We start from the raw sequence: 15,548 nt of genomic DNA, 5'->3' as shown, positions 1-15,548 counted from the left end.
TGTGAGTTGAGGCGATGAGCAATGATCATGAATAACGTGGTAGTCGAGCTGGGCATGCAGAAACAAGAATATTGTGTGAATATGTAGAATAAATTGTAGGGCATGTGATATATAACATACATGAATTGCATTTAAATTGTTCTGATGTGAATCAGGTAAAGAGATTGTTGCTATGAGTGAGAGAGAGAAAGAGAGAGAGAGAGAGAGAGAGAGAGAGAGAAAATGTTTTCTGCAGAAGATCAGAGAAGAAACGTAGAAAGTAAATGTTGACATGAGTAATGTAAATGAAGAGAATGAGAACTATGAGGAGTAGAGTTCAGGTAAAGACTAGAAGAGGACTTTGGTATACTGACATGAAAGATGGGGAAAATCTGGAGTTACACATTCAATGTTGCAAAGTGTAAGATTTTAAAATTTGCAAGGCAAACATCGGATACAAAGTATGCAATTAGTGGGCACACTTTAGAGGAGGTGAAGGAAATAAGACATCTCAGCTAGATAATAATAATCTAGCAGAGATGGTGGAGCAGGAGGAAACATTTCAGGACACATTGCTGAAATTGTGAGGACAGCTGAGTGAATTACGACAATTATGCGAAGGATACTGATGTTTAGAAATCAGGATAACATGGTTCTAATTTCTAAAGCCTTTGATCAATCCATTGGAATTTTGTGCATAGATCTGGTCAGTAATTTTGAAATGGATGAACATATATGGGAAAGGATCCAGTGATGATGTTGATGATTTACTAGTGTGGATTCCAGTCTAGGAAATAATGAGCATGCAGAAAGATTAATGGAATGCAGTTTGAAGAGCCTGGTTGTTAGTTAGGTAGTTGAAAACTACCTAACTAACAACCAGGAAAAGTGTCGTGTCAATTATGATTAACATTGGTCTCCCACAATCAAATCTGTGACTCCTCGGAGGATTATTACTATTATTATTATTATTGAGGATATTTAAACAGATCTTCAGGACATTTTGAATAAATCTTTGCATACAGTTGTTGTTTTTGTACAGTTTCTGTACAAAATACTTTTGCACATCAACTCGATATTGTTCCAGAGAATCATGTGGACAGTATAACTGCCATGTTAAACTAATCCAGACATCTGATGTTTAATGAAATGGATGTAACATAGGGGTCATGAGATGAGTTTTTACAAGAAAGATCATTTGTAATCATACAAAGTTACTTCATGGAAGTATTTATAGATATGAATATTTGAAAAATAAAAGTATACAATTACACGAATGGTTTATCTGTTCCCAAATTCTGGAAAATTGTTACATACAGCTGTATTAAAGATTTTGTTTTCAAGTTTCTTAATAATATTATAGTTTTAAAAGAAATAAACATTCTAGGAATACTGAGTTCTAATTTCTTGTAATCAAATTTTGCATTGTTCTTCATCTTCTTCTTTTATGCACTTATAAAGATGATGTTTTGGAAAAAAAAATCAAAATACGTGTAGAATTTACCAATTAATGTTCACTTAATTTGATGTTAAACAGTTGTTACATTTTCTCATATGGAAATTCCATATGTTGCTATACATCATAGGTTTCTGTGGCTGTTGTCCATAACACATTAAATTAAGAATATTACAGTACAAATGGAAAAATTAAAATTTTATTAATTGTTTTCTAACTGATTTCTAACTAAAGTCATATTGATATTAATACAAGTATAATCATACAGAAACAATCACAACTGTCTTATAAACATGAAATAAAAATGAATACATTGCTTACAGAATAAAACACTGAATTAAAATAATGTAGAAATATATATCCTATGCCACGCTTGCTTCATTGTTGAATTTGTTTACATATCACATATCATAACATTCTTCGGTGAAATTGAGATGATTTCTTAAACAGCTCTGATTCTTCAACGACACAACCTGAAAGCAACATTCGCACGCTTGAAGGTATCCTCTATATTATCCACTGTAAGGTTCATGACATGTTAATACATCAGAAAACATGGATGAGAAGCATCCATTGAAATTGAAATAACACTTGGATACCGCTGAAATAACATGGATACGAAGCATGAAGTATTTCAATTATTTCCCTCATATGGCCAGTTACGTTGCTTGAAAAGAAGACAATGGACACCCCCCATGGGCAAGTACCTCATGCCATGTAATGAGTCACATGTCTGTAGCCAGCATAAATTGCAGAAATATGAGTGATACCATACTGAGATGAAAGCGCAGGAAATCAAACGCAATCGACCACACTCACCTACCAAAGTGATCGAACGGTCCTACGAAGGATATTATGTAAAATCTGACATTCGTCAACTGACATGTTGAATGAGTAGTTCCGGGCATCGAGAGGAACACGAATCTGCACAAAAAAACATTAGGAACATTCAGAACCGAGGCTCACAACATGGGTTTCCATGGTAAGATCAAAATATACAAGCGCAACATTACCCAAATTAACATGCAGCATTGTCTGCAGTGGTGCAAAGAGCATGTACAGTGGGAGATGGAAGCTTGGAAAGCAGTGTTATGGAGCGACAAGTCACGCTGCTCCCTCTACTCAGCAGATCGATGGATGTGCGTGTCGTGGATGCGAGATGAACGTCTCTTACCAGCCTCCCTAAAGCTAACTCTGAAATTTGGAGGTGGTGGTGGAGTGATGGTATGGTCCCTATTTTTTGCTACATGCTGATAGCTGATATGTGCTACAAGAGTAAGCACATATCCGCTTACAAGCACATAAAGTTACATGCATCCACGAGTACTCGTACATTGTAATCTTGTGTTCACAAACAATGAAACTTAAGGTAAAATAATACTGTTTTAAAACTTTCCTGCTAAATATACTTATATGCAAATTATGCATTTTGAACATCCTTTATATATATATGATGATGATGATGATGAACAGCCTATTTTTCTACCCACTGCAGGGTGAAGGTCTCTCCCATTGATGGAGATTTTGGGTCTACTTCTCCCATCATGTTGGGAGAAGTAGACCCAAATACTGGGAGAGTGTATTTATACCTCAGTGAATGAATGAATGAAGGGGGAAGAAAATTACAAACATCCATGCCTACGTGGGATGGATGATTCGAACCTGCAGTTGCTTGGCTGGAGAGTGGATACAGTAACCACAAGGCAGGCATATATATATATAGTTTGCTGGGATAAATTAGAAAACATTTTTCGCTGCAGTGATGAGAAAAATCGTGGACTCCAGCGAAATTCTCCTTAATCCTGAACATCTGAACAGCAATTTGTGTTACAAGATCCCTGATAGTCATGCTGCAGTTGTTCAATACTGGCATTCACGAGAACTTCCAAGCTCGCATGCAACAAACAATGGCGCATTGGATAGAACAACTTAAAAAATACAACGTTTTTGTGTCAATTATGTACTGCATTTTTGCCTGTAATTCTCAGTTTTTTTGTAACTTCAATTTTTTATTGCTGTGTGCTACCTTTAGTGGATACCTGATGAAGGCTGTAAAAGGCTGAAACTAGTTGTATCATTTTCATTAAAACTTAATATTTTATCTCGGTTTAAAGTCATTAAATATCAATTTTAAAATGTACCATAACAACAGAGTAGAATCTCAGGAATATATATATATGTGTGTGTGTGTGTGTGTGTGTGTGTGTGTGTGTGTGTGTGTGTGTGTGTGTGTGTGTGTGTGTGTGTGTTATGTACAAATCAACTGGATTTCTCTGCATTCTGGCAGAGAGGTTACACAATATTTCAAAAATTCGTACAATCTAAATGTGAATTTTTTGATCACTTCTTAGCTTGGTTGTAGGCCTTTAGGATGCAGGAAAAAGATCTCTTCTCCCATTTTTGGGCGTGTGGGTCGGGGGAGGATTATGACATTACTCTGTTGGAAACGTATTCTGATTATATTGTCCTGCTCATTCAGGAAACGGAACTCATTCTGGTTCTTATCATGCTAGCATTGGCAGAAGAGAACAAAGCGTTGCTTTCACAGTGGTGTGAATGTTCAATACCGTTGAACATTCTCAATACCATTTCTTTAAAATGCTTCATACCGTTATTTTAAAACCTGCTTTTGTTTAAAAATTGCTTCTCCAAGTGAAATTATCATTCTGTCTGCTCTTTGTGTATCGGAGATAAAAATTACATGTCGCTTCTTTAGCACTGATAATGAGATAGTTCCAAACTGGGTGGAAATTTGCAAACTTGAAACTTGTCCAAACTGTATACGGACAAAGTTCAAGTACTCTTTCTGAATCTAGTCTGTGCAGGAAAGAGCTGCAGTTTCCCAAGACGAATGGATCAACTTGCTGTTTACAGGACACTCCAAGTAGATGTGACGAATTATCCATGTTGCAGAAAAAGCAATTCTCCGATAATTCACAGATATGTGTATACTAGTGGTGGGGAGGGCATTGTGCAACATTTTCCTCTGTATGTCACTGTCTGGTTTATTGGCTCTACTTCAGTAAGGCAGATACTACCTAATTATGAGTTTGTTGAGATAAAAAATGACTCTCCTGTAAAGATGATTGCTGTCTTCTTTTCATTAGAAATGATACATTTTGTGTTTGTTGAATGAGTCGAGCACCGCCATCGTATTACTTGTGTGCAAGAGATACGTCAGCATGAGATTTTCTACTATTCATTCTTGAAGGCCTGCTTCAGATGTTGACATCTCTCATGGTTAACCGAAATTCGGATTTGAGAGTATTCATCTGCTTGGCTTGGATTCCTGGTTTGCTAGCGATTCTGAACAGTGGTTTGGGGATAAAATATGACTCTCACCCTTTGCAAACTCTATACAAGATAAAAATGCTGTTGATTAATGGTTGGAATTCTTATCATGTTATTGTGAAAAAAGTTTTCTACCTTTGCGTGGCATCTCTGTAGAAGGTAGTCAGATGTGTTGGCACATGCGTTATTCTCATTCTTAGGACAGTGGAGAGGGAGAAACATCTGGTGGCAGAGAAGATACATTCCGCAGTCTCTTTATGTTGCTTTTCTTGATGCTGACTGTTTATGAAATAAAGAAGAAAAAAGAAAGGTGCTAATGGTTGTTATCTTGTGGTCGACAGACAACAAGCCCTAACCTCTCATATGAAGAGAAGGACGGAGTTTGTTGCAGGAAAGCAAGTTGGTTTTGTTCTATATAAAGCAGAAAATTTCTGATTGTATTTTCTAGATTAATTGTTCGGGAGGGGCTATAAATTTTACTCTGTGCCAAAGGACACTGGAAGCTGTTTGATTGATAATAATCACTCTTTCTCTAACGGAAACATTTAATAAGTATTTCCTTCTTATCCACATAAGAAGGTGTGTTTCCTAAATGAATTCCCAAGTATTGGTATTTGTTTCCCTACGGAGGGCAGTGGCCACAGATAGGGACGTAGGATCGTGTTCTCCATGTGCCACACCACAGTCCTATGGTTTTATGTGTGTTTAGTTTGGCTCCTGAGGCTATCTAATATTCTTGGTATGCTGTTTTTATGTTAGAGAAATCCTCATAATGTCAGGTTATAGCAGCAACATCATCATCAGCAAATACTCTTAAGGACAGCATTTGCTGATAATGTTTTATGATGTCAGCATGTAGTCGTATGTTGTGGGCAGTTTTACGATGATCCTAGAACTTTATTAAGGTAGCTCTGAAGCTGCTCATTTGTTAGTCAGCTTTGGGTTTGAGGAAGACCTGAATTTTCAATTTCTTCTTCATTATCTGAGGATTACAGAAGCTCTATCTCCTCATCCCATTCTACGGGCTGTTGTAAGAGTTTTGAAATGTTTGGAGGCGAAGATTCTTTGTTACAGTTGTGTTGGTGGATCATTGGCTATTTTTCTGCATTTGTTTCTTGCTCCTCTTCATATTTTTTTATGTTACATTGTTATTTGTTTGAATCCTATTTCTTTCTCTTTAGAATTGCTTTTAGACGATGCATGCATGCATTCTTCGTAAAACCAAGTTTTATTACCTGAACTTGATTGTCTATCATTAGTATCTGGCTAACATGTTTGTTCTTTAATGGAGATGTTTCCGGTTTTCTGATATTTAGGGTTGGTAATATTGTTAACTTGTTTCTCATATTTGAGGATATGTGAGCATAATTTCCTTACATGGCCTTCTTCGTGGCAGTAGAAGCCCTGAGCAAAAGTAATGTAAAGGTGTAAAATTCACCCGTATTTATTATTTTTTGTATGGATATGATTGTGTCGTTGCCGAAGTTCATTAAAGTCTGTCTTTTAAAACTTTTGATGTAGGCAAACAGATGATGTAGGCCACAAGACTCCACCAGAGGCGTCTTGTAGCGTTCGGATATGACCTGTCATTGCACCATATTTTGACAGTAATCCTCAAAGCACTTGGTGGATTATTTCCGGTGGAACATTTGACACTATTACTTGGCACCAGATGATTAGTGATACATTCACATACTCCTATATTTAACCTTCCTACCAGCTGAGGTGGATGAAATATCCAGACCACCATAGCATTTTGCATGGATCAAAACTTCATCAGCATTCTACCTTTTGCATGCCATTACCTCCTCCCTCTGCTATTAATCCCTTTACGGCTATTTTAGAGCCATTAGAGGATTGACTGTTAGTGAATGACCCTTGTCTCACCTGTCTTTGCACGTACTGTTTTACTTGGAATTTCTTTACTTTCCTAAGATATTTGTCCTTTTTTTGCCTCACAATTGATTTATTGTGTCTCTTCCCAAAAATGAATTTCACATGTGCGAAAATAATCAATCCTGAAATGACCATCGATCAGCCTTTGCAGTGAATCTATTTAGTAATAGTAAATTTGCTGTATTTTATTCATCAAATCAGTGCAATGGGACAGTTGCACTGATTGTTCTTTCACTTTACTCACAATACAGGAACAATTTTTTTCATGAATTTCAAATGTTTGCATTGAACATATTATGTCACATATTTATATTTTTAAATAATAGTTATTGAAATAAATATGCTTTTGCTTTCTTTCCTAGTAAAATACCGTTATATGGATCACCACATTTCAGTTTTAGAAACGAATTTCTTTTTTTTTTTTTTTTGTTTTTTTTCTTATGTATTTATGAACGACAAATGATGTTAAATTGCATTACCTGGTTTCCGATTGTGAGTCTTTTTAATATCAAAATTTTATATCCAATGATGTTTTAGTAGAGGTACTTCGCCTTCATATTTTTTTTCTTTTTTGTACGATGAACATCACGATAATATCCTGTGCTTAACCACTGTAGATATGTTGAAAATATAATAGGAAGGATATCATGTATGGAATGATTCAAAATGTATGCTCATTTTGAAGATTTTCTAATGCTTATCCCCTCCCTGTCTTCTCTTGGAATTCAATTACATAACTACTCTAAATTTCTACAGGTTTGAAAATGTTTCACGATAGTATTCAAAATCTATTACTTCATATTTAAGTTAAGGGATATTACATCCCATATTGTTTCATAGCCGAATAAGATCATGCTGAATTTAGTAAATATATAAAGTTCGGCAAGTCCAAGTGTAAGCAAATACCTGGACAGTGTTACAACTGACCCTTTAGGGAGTGCAACACTGAGGCAACTCATGGTAAGGGTGGAGCAAGCTCCGGTCACTGTTCTTGATATTTCCCCATAATGTGAAACCCAGCTCCTAGGAGCTGTATTACTGTTCTACATTATGAGTGAGAGAAGGTCACTACCCAGACTACGCCAAACTTTATATATTTACTATATTCGGCATGAAACTCTTTGAGTTTCTTATTCGGCCATGAAACAATATGGGATGTAACGTCCCTTAACTTAAATAAGATTATGTCGCCGAATTGAAGCCTTTGGCTCTTCATATAATTAATAATCTATTACTTCATTTTATCATTTTGACAAAAGAAATAAGGCAATAATATTGCTATACTGTGAAGCTTCTAATTCTGTATACTATTTTTTTGCAATCTAAAATGAGCTGTTCTGATATCTGCTGAAATTATTTGAAATTTTAGAAATGCTATGCTATATGCTATATGCTAAATACTATGCAACCTTTGCCAGCAAAGATTGGTCAATTGGTAGAGCCTTTGCTACTAATGGCTCAAGCAAAAAGTTAAGCAAGTTTGAGCGCGGTAAGTAGTTGGAAGGAGTTAATCATTCGATGCTGTTGGCACACTCTCCTTTGAGTCTTTGGACTCTCTAGAGCTGTAACATATTAATAATATTAATTTTACCATGTAAAACTGTTTATATGCATACCACATAAAAGAAAGTTCAGTAGTATTATTTCTGATTATTTTTCTTAAAATAATCTAAATATTTTTACTTCTTCTTCTTCTGCTGCTGGTTGCTATTTCAGAAGTAATTTACGTCTTAGAAATACTTGATAGTATATAATCCTCTTAGGTAGAGAAAAAGGTAAAGGCTTAGATTACTCTCAGTTCTATTGAGGAGAACACTTAGCCAGAGGTCACAGTGCGAGATACATCAAGAATGCCGTGTTTCGTTTTCAATTGTTGATTAGTAGACATCCTAACATAGAAAGAAATACAGACATCTTTTACAGGCTGATACAATATTTATGCTGAAATAAGTTCTTAATTTATAATGATCAGTTTCATTTTTATTATCAAAAATTTATGAATTATTTGATACGATTATCTTGAAAATAGGATTTGAATTATTTTAAAAGAAAAGGGGCATATGTTTTACATAATCTTATTTGGGGGGGGGGGGAGGTTATAGACCTATTCAACCTGTTAGAAAGACAACTGTTACGAACGTAAATCACTTGGGGAATATGCATATTCATTTTAGTGTAAATAGTAGCAAAGGTACTTCAACAATGCCATGTATCTAAACTAGAAGAAAATGTCGTTATATCTGCTGATGTTAGAACTTTTACATAAATAATTTTTTCTGACATGATTTCTCTATTAGTTATAATGTAATCAATTTACAGATTTTTGTCTTCTTGCTTTCTCCCATGTTATATGCAGTGATTTCTTCTTTTGTACTACATGAAAAAAATCAGATAACAGAAGAAAAATATGGAGTATTTTCTTTTTCATTGGGTGAATTTACAAGTTCTTTCTTTCTGTTTGAAAATAAAGTACAAATGATGTTTTTCTTACTAGTTTTGCCATTATAACATCTGATACAACTACAAGAGTGGCATTTTACCGTTTTCTCCCACACAAGAAAAAGAAATATGACAATGATATTGTGGATTCTGTCGCACTTTTGTAGTGGAAATTTTTAATACAAAACTTTGTAATTTAAATATATATATATATAAGAAAACGCATCGCATACTATAAAATCGGAGCATAATATCCGAACTAGCAGAAAATATATACATATCAATTTAAATCATAACCGTTAATTTCATTTTGTAATGACCAATTATATGGGAAACCAAGAAGGTGAATGTGCAAAGAACAATAGATTATTATTATTATTATTATTATTATTATTATTATTATTATTATTATTATTATTATTCGTGACATCTCTAAAGAAAAACATTTAGTAATATGATTAAAGAATTTCATGTTATTCTCTATAAAGCAAAGTCGCTCAAGCACGTCCTTCAGGAAATCTGTGAAATATTCTTCGAATCATTTTGAACAAAAATATAACATAATCTTGAACGTCGGCAGCCGGTTTTTTTAAATAATATTTCAAATAATGATCGTGAATTAATTTCTTCGAGAACAAAGAAAATGTTTAGTGGAGTAATTATTATTATTATTATTATTATTCAGACCTCCAAGGAGTCAAAAGACTCATCGAGGGAGGTCCTTCCTAAGACATAAAGTCTGTCAAGACTCATCGAGGGGAGGTACCCCCCCCTGAGAAACACAAAGTTTATCATACCACTCTTTAAACTCACTGACCGTTCTCGCTCCCACCACTCCATCAGGCAATGCATTCCACGGCTCAACCACCCTCCACACAAAGAAACCACTCCTTACCCTCTTGCTCACAGTTTCCTTTCGTAATTTCCAGGGATGGCCTCTTGTCATCACTCCTTCCCGCTGATCAACCAAACGAAAGAACTCCCCAGTGTCAACCCTGTAACCACCTCTCAACAGTTTAAAAGTCTCAATCATATCATCTCTCCTTCTTCTATCCACCAAACTCTGCAGTCCACATTCTCTCAGAAGATCCTCATAACTATCCTTGTACAGACTTGAAACCATCTTTGTCATCCGTCTTTGTATCCTTTCCACAGTTAATTTATCCCCTTCAAATCCTGGGGACCAAATCTGAGAACAATAGTCTAAGTGTGGTCTGATCAGAGACTTATACAACGGAATGATAACCCTCTTATCTCTGCAAGTCAGTGTCCTTCTCACAATAGCAGCAATCCTCTGTGTTACCTTCACCACCTTTGCAATATGTCCCCTAAACTTCAGGTTTCTATCAATCATCAACCCCAGATCTCTTGTCTCCCCTACTTCCTCCAGTATAACTCCTCCCATAGAGTATGCAGCATCCCATCGATGTTTCCCAAACCTCAAGACCTTACATTTTGCTGCATTAAACTGAAACCCCCATTCATTTGCCCATCTATCTAGCTTATTTAAATCCTCTTGCAGGGCTACCACATCTGCACTATTACTAATAATCCTTCCCAGCTTCGCATCATCCGCAAACAACTGAATATCCCCCTGCAATCCACTGGCTATGTCATTGATATAAAGGTTAAACAATATAGGTCCTAGTACTGAGCCCTATGGGACCCCACTTGTAACCCTCTGCCTCCTGGAAACTGCTCCACCATACACAACTCTCTGATACCTATCAGACAGCCAATCCTGAATCCAGCTGACCAATCTGACATCCAGACCCATGTGCTGCAACTTAAATATCAGCTTATCATGTGGCAACCTGTCAAATGCCTTCGCCAAGTCTAAGAAAATTGCAGTATATGCCTTTCCCTCATCTAATGCTCTTGTAACTTTATTATAAAAGGCTAGCATATTGGTAAAACAAGAGTGTCCTTTCACAAATCCATGTTGATTCTCACAGATAACATTACCCTCATCTGCCCAATGCTGTATACCCTCCCTCACTACTTTCTCCAAGATCTTAACAACTACTGATGACACACAGACTGGCCTATAATTAGACACTTCCACTCTGTTACCACCCTTATGCAATGGCACTATCTTACCTTCCTTCCATTCCCTGGGCACCTTTGCCAAAGCCAGACTTTCATTGAAAAGCCACGTTAAGGGTATTGTCAATTCCCTAGCACATTCTCTCAAAACTCGTGGCGAAATACCATGCAGTCCCACAGCTTTACTGACATCCAGAGTACTCAGTATCTGAAACACACTCTCCTCCTGTACCTCCGGACCTCATACCAGTCCTATCCCTCTAGCATTAAAACTGACTCCTCTAGGATGAAATACTCCAATAAAGTGTTCATTAAACAATTCCACTATGTCCTCTGCATCAGTCACTCTATTCCCATTTTTATCCCACAATATCATTCTTCCACAGTCATTTTTCTCCTCCTACTGGCAGCATAGCTAAAAAATTTCCTAGGATTTTCTTAAGCGATTAGAAAAATTAGCACACACAAAAAAAAAATTAATAATGAACTTGTTTCTCCATAAGGCAATATTTAGGTGAAGAAACTATGCAAGGATCTTTGTTTTGTCCAGGCATTCAGTTGTATGGTACAATAAAAAGAGAAAATAAAAATAATTTTTATATTTTTAGCTTCTTGTTTCTTTCAGGCTGATTTCTAATTCTTCTTCAGTTATTTCCTTTTCATTTTCGTTAATTGTTTGCCAGTTGTCTTTTTTAAAATATTTGTCTGTCCACAATTCTGTGTAGTAATTTAGAAATTCTTCTAATTTCAATTTGGTGTTTAATTTTATGTTTTCTTTGGTATCTGCATTTAAGTGTTTCAAAATCTTATATACATTCGTCTTATTTTTTATAAATCATGTTCTAAATAGAAACAAATTTGTTCCATGATTCTCTATGTCTTTTTCTGACTTCTCTTTTAGCCATTGCTCTTATTCTTTTATATTCTATTTCATCTTCTAATCTTTTACTGCTTAACTATTTGTTATAGGCTGCTTTTTTCTTTTTGATTATTTCTTTGATTGTATCATCCCATATCTTCAGTTTTTTCCTTTTATTGAATTTTTTGGTCTTTCCTAAGCTTTCATTTGCTGCTGCCATTCTATTTCTATTTCTTCATTTTATTTTATTTTATCTAGATATTGGTTAATTCTTTATTCATATAGCCATTGAACATTTGTGTGATTCAATAGTCTAGTTTTATAAACAAATGTTTCAAATTTTCTATCAGTTCTTGTTACTTGTAGCCATTTAGGTGGCAACCTTAATTTTATTTTAACAAGGAAGTGGTCACTGCTTATTTCATATCCTTTGTGAACTCTAACATCTACTGAAACTTTTGATGTCTTTTCATTTAATATAAAATAAACTAATATTGATTTCCATCCTCTTGCTGCCCAAGTATATTTATGTATGTTTTTATGTTTATAGAACTTTGATATAGAGACTGTTTAGAGAATGACGTCTTTCCTTTCTCTGTAGCTGTGAGCAAGACTCTGGCTGGTTGTTTTCTATCATTGTGGGAATGCTGCTATCTTTGACCAACTCGTGTTGAGATACTGCCCACTTGGAACGACTGCTAATGGTGAATTTTCCGTTAGGTAAAACAGAAGGCATACTTGCGATGAAAAAGGAACAAAGAAAATGTTTAAAATTTTCAAATAACCTTTTCTAACTTTGCGGATTTAAAAAAAAAAAAAAGCATTTTTACAGTGTAGTACGTCACATGTTAATTGCATGAATCGAAATATAAAAATGCATGATAACCAACTTAAACGAGGACGACCGTGAATAAGTCTGCTCCCTCCCTTGAGATAGATAGTGTTTTATTTATTTAATTATTTATTTAACTTGATAAAACATACATTGGAAGGCCTGTGTAGGTCAGTAGAAGTAGCATTTGCAGTCTATTCACTTGGCTGCACGAAAAAAGACTTGTGTTTGAATCTAGTCGCCGACTGGAGGAATTTTTTCTAAGCCTTTTTTCGACAGGTTCCCGAGTTAGTTGATCTCTGCACAGGCAAGCGGGATTCTTCTCCCGAAAACTTAGGTTTTTCGTATTGTAAACTCAAGAAACTCAACTGTCGAATCCACACTATTTTCAGACATTAAAAATATTGTGTTAGGGTTAGGAACCACGAGATGGTGACACTTGTTAGCCACCTTCTTCACTGCATACCGATTAATTAGTGATAACCATGGGCAAGCTATCTCTGATTGGCTACCAGTGGAGATTGCAAACTGCCCTCATCTCCAAAAGTTAGATGGGGCTAAAGCGGCCTCCCCTACTCCCCAAATGGGAACAAAAAGGCGTTAGCTGTTTTTTTTTCTGATAGGAAACAAAAAGCCTATTTTTACATAGTGTAAGAATATATTATAGGGAAGAATTTTCTTTTTAAATATATATATAATAGAAAAAAGAGGCAAGTGATACATGAGTGGTAGAGAGGAGTTGTCTTTTTAATAAAAGAGTCACCATTAGAGTATCACTCTTAGCTATCTTTTAGTTGAAAAAAATCGTCTTCAGCAATCCAGATCAGGGTACCAGTTGAATGAATTTGGCTACGGTTTTTTCTTTGTGATAATCATATTCCAATGAAAATCTCCTTTGTGATTTCTTATATACGTTCCACATGAGGGTGTATTCCGACAAGGTGAATTATGGGTGCTGCTTAGTCTTTTATGCTGAAGGTGAAGCTGTAGATAAAGGCCTTGAGGCAGATGAAGAGGAAGTTGCCTATTTTGTGTCTGTTCTTTTCTGTCTGGACTAAATACCAGTACGCTTCTAGGCTCTGTGTGTGTGTGTGTGTGTGTGTGTGTGTGTGTGTGTGTGTGTGTGTGTGTGTGTGTGTGTGTGTGTGTGTGTGTGTGTGTGTGTGTGTTGTTATAGGTGCTAGAGGAAGTATCCAAAGTATAGGTTATGTACTCTTTTAATAAAGGAAAGGTCCTATGGCTAATGTGTCCACAGAGAGGACATTCTTGCTGATCCCTCAAGAGTAGAGCAAAGTGCAGGTGAGCCTCTAGTTGATTTTCAAACAGAAGAGTGCAACTCTGTATAGCATTTGGACTGTTGCAATTATGAGAGTACCATAGTTGAATGCCTTCAGAACTTTTTAAAGATATTCATGCTCTGCTCTTTGAAAGCCTTCACCTGGATCATGTTTAATGAGTTCTATGTTTTCATTTTGGCTATTTGCGATGTAAATGCGATTGTTATTATGGGGTTATCATGCATTGATCTTCATGGAAAAGTATAAGTTTCATATTGGGCAATAACTTCAGGGGGTGTTGGTCTCAGTTGATTCGTAATAACTTTTGAAACGATTTTTCAATCATTGATTAGTGAGATTGTACGCCAGTTTCCAATGTCTATGTGGTCTCCCTTCTTTGGTATCAGTCGTGCTACTGTTACACCTGATATCTTGAGAATATAGTATTCTCAGTTATCATGGTGTAACATGAAAATTAAATAACAAAATGAAAAATAAATAACATAAATAAAAAAAAAACCTGCATAAAAAGGAAAATTTAATTGATAAAATATTCTTGCATCCAGTATAAAATGAGTAAAATGTAAAGGTATATTGTTTAGTTAAGATAACAAAAGAAAAGAATGTATTCAGATGTATTGTGACTAAACAAGGGATTTGTATCAAATAAGTAGCTAACTAAGAATTAATATGGTAATGCGATTAAGAATGAAAGAGTTAAGGGCATAAGTACAAAAGAACGAGTCATAAAATGCACTATGTAAGAGGCTACAGATTAAGCATTAAGTAGAATTCTGAGAAAAGGTTTGAAAAGGGGTTAAGATAGAGGCTAACAAGGGAAATAACGGAATATCGCTTAGGGCCTATACCTGGATAGAAACTTTGTTACGAGTTGCCGATCAAAATGACGTATGGCTACAAAATGCTATCCAATTGGTAGACAGATGGAACCAAGTAGGAGGCGGGAGAAAGAAGTAAGAAAGGGTGCCGCAAGGGCAGCAGCTATAAAAGGGTGGTAACCCCCCCTTTGGACACACTTTTTTGGATTTTTGTTTCGAAGAGTAGGCTCTCCTGGGTTTGGGGGAAGGCGTTTAGATGGTCAAGGAGGCTTGAGGCCTTTTCTCCTGTTGCGAGAGAGAGAAGAAACGTTTGGATAGTCGCAGTGGTTTTAGTTGGTTTTTTCTAGTGGATTTCACGGTGTTCCTGAGTGGAGAGATATGGCTTATATCCTCATGCCACAACAAGGAATCGAAGGTGAGCGGGAAAGCCTTTCCCGTATTCCTATTTAGAAAGCGAAATATACCATAAAGTCATAGGAAACTGTGAAGATATAGATGTCCTCGTTTCGGATAGTACAGCCGACGGCGCATATGTTCATAAAGCCCTGAATTGCAAGAAGTTATTCAAGCACGTTCGTTCAATAGAAGGTAAAGGCCCGTAAGTGAAGCTAAAGAAAGGTATTGTGAAATTTGT

This window comes from Typopeltis vanoorti, chromosome 26 (genome assembly GCF_054136105.1).
Source record: "Typopeltis vanoorti isolate ZY-2024b chromosome 26, IOZ_Tvanoo_1.0, whole genome shotgun sequence".
In the NCBI taxonomy this organism is placed as follows: Eukaryota; Metazoa; Arthropoda; class Arachnida; order Uropygi; family Thelyphonidae; genus Typopeltis; species Typopeltis vanoorti.
This window is presented reverse-complemented; position numbering follows the sequence as displayed.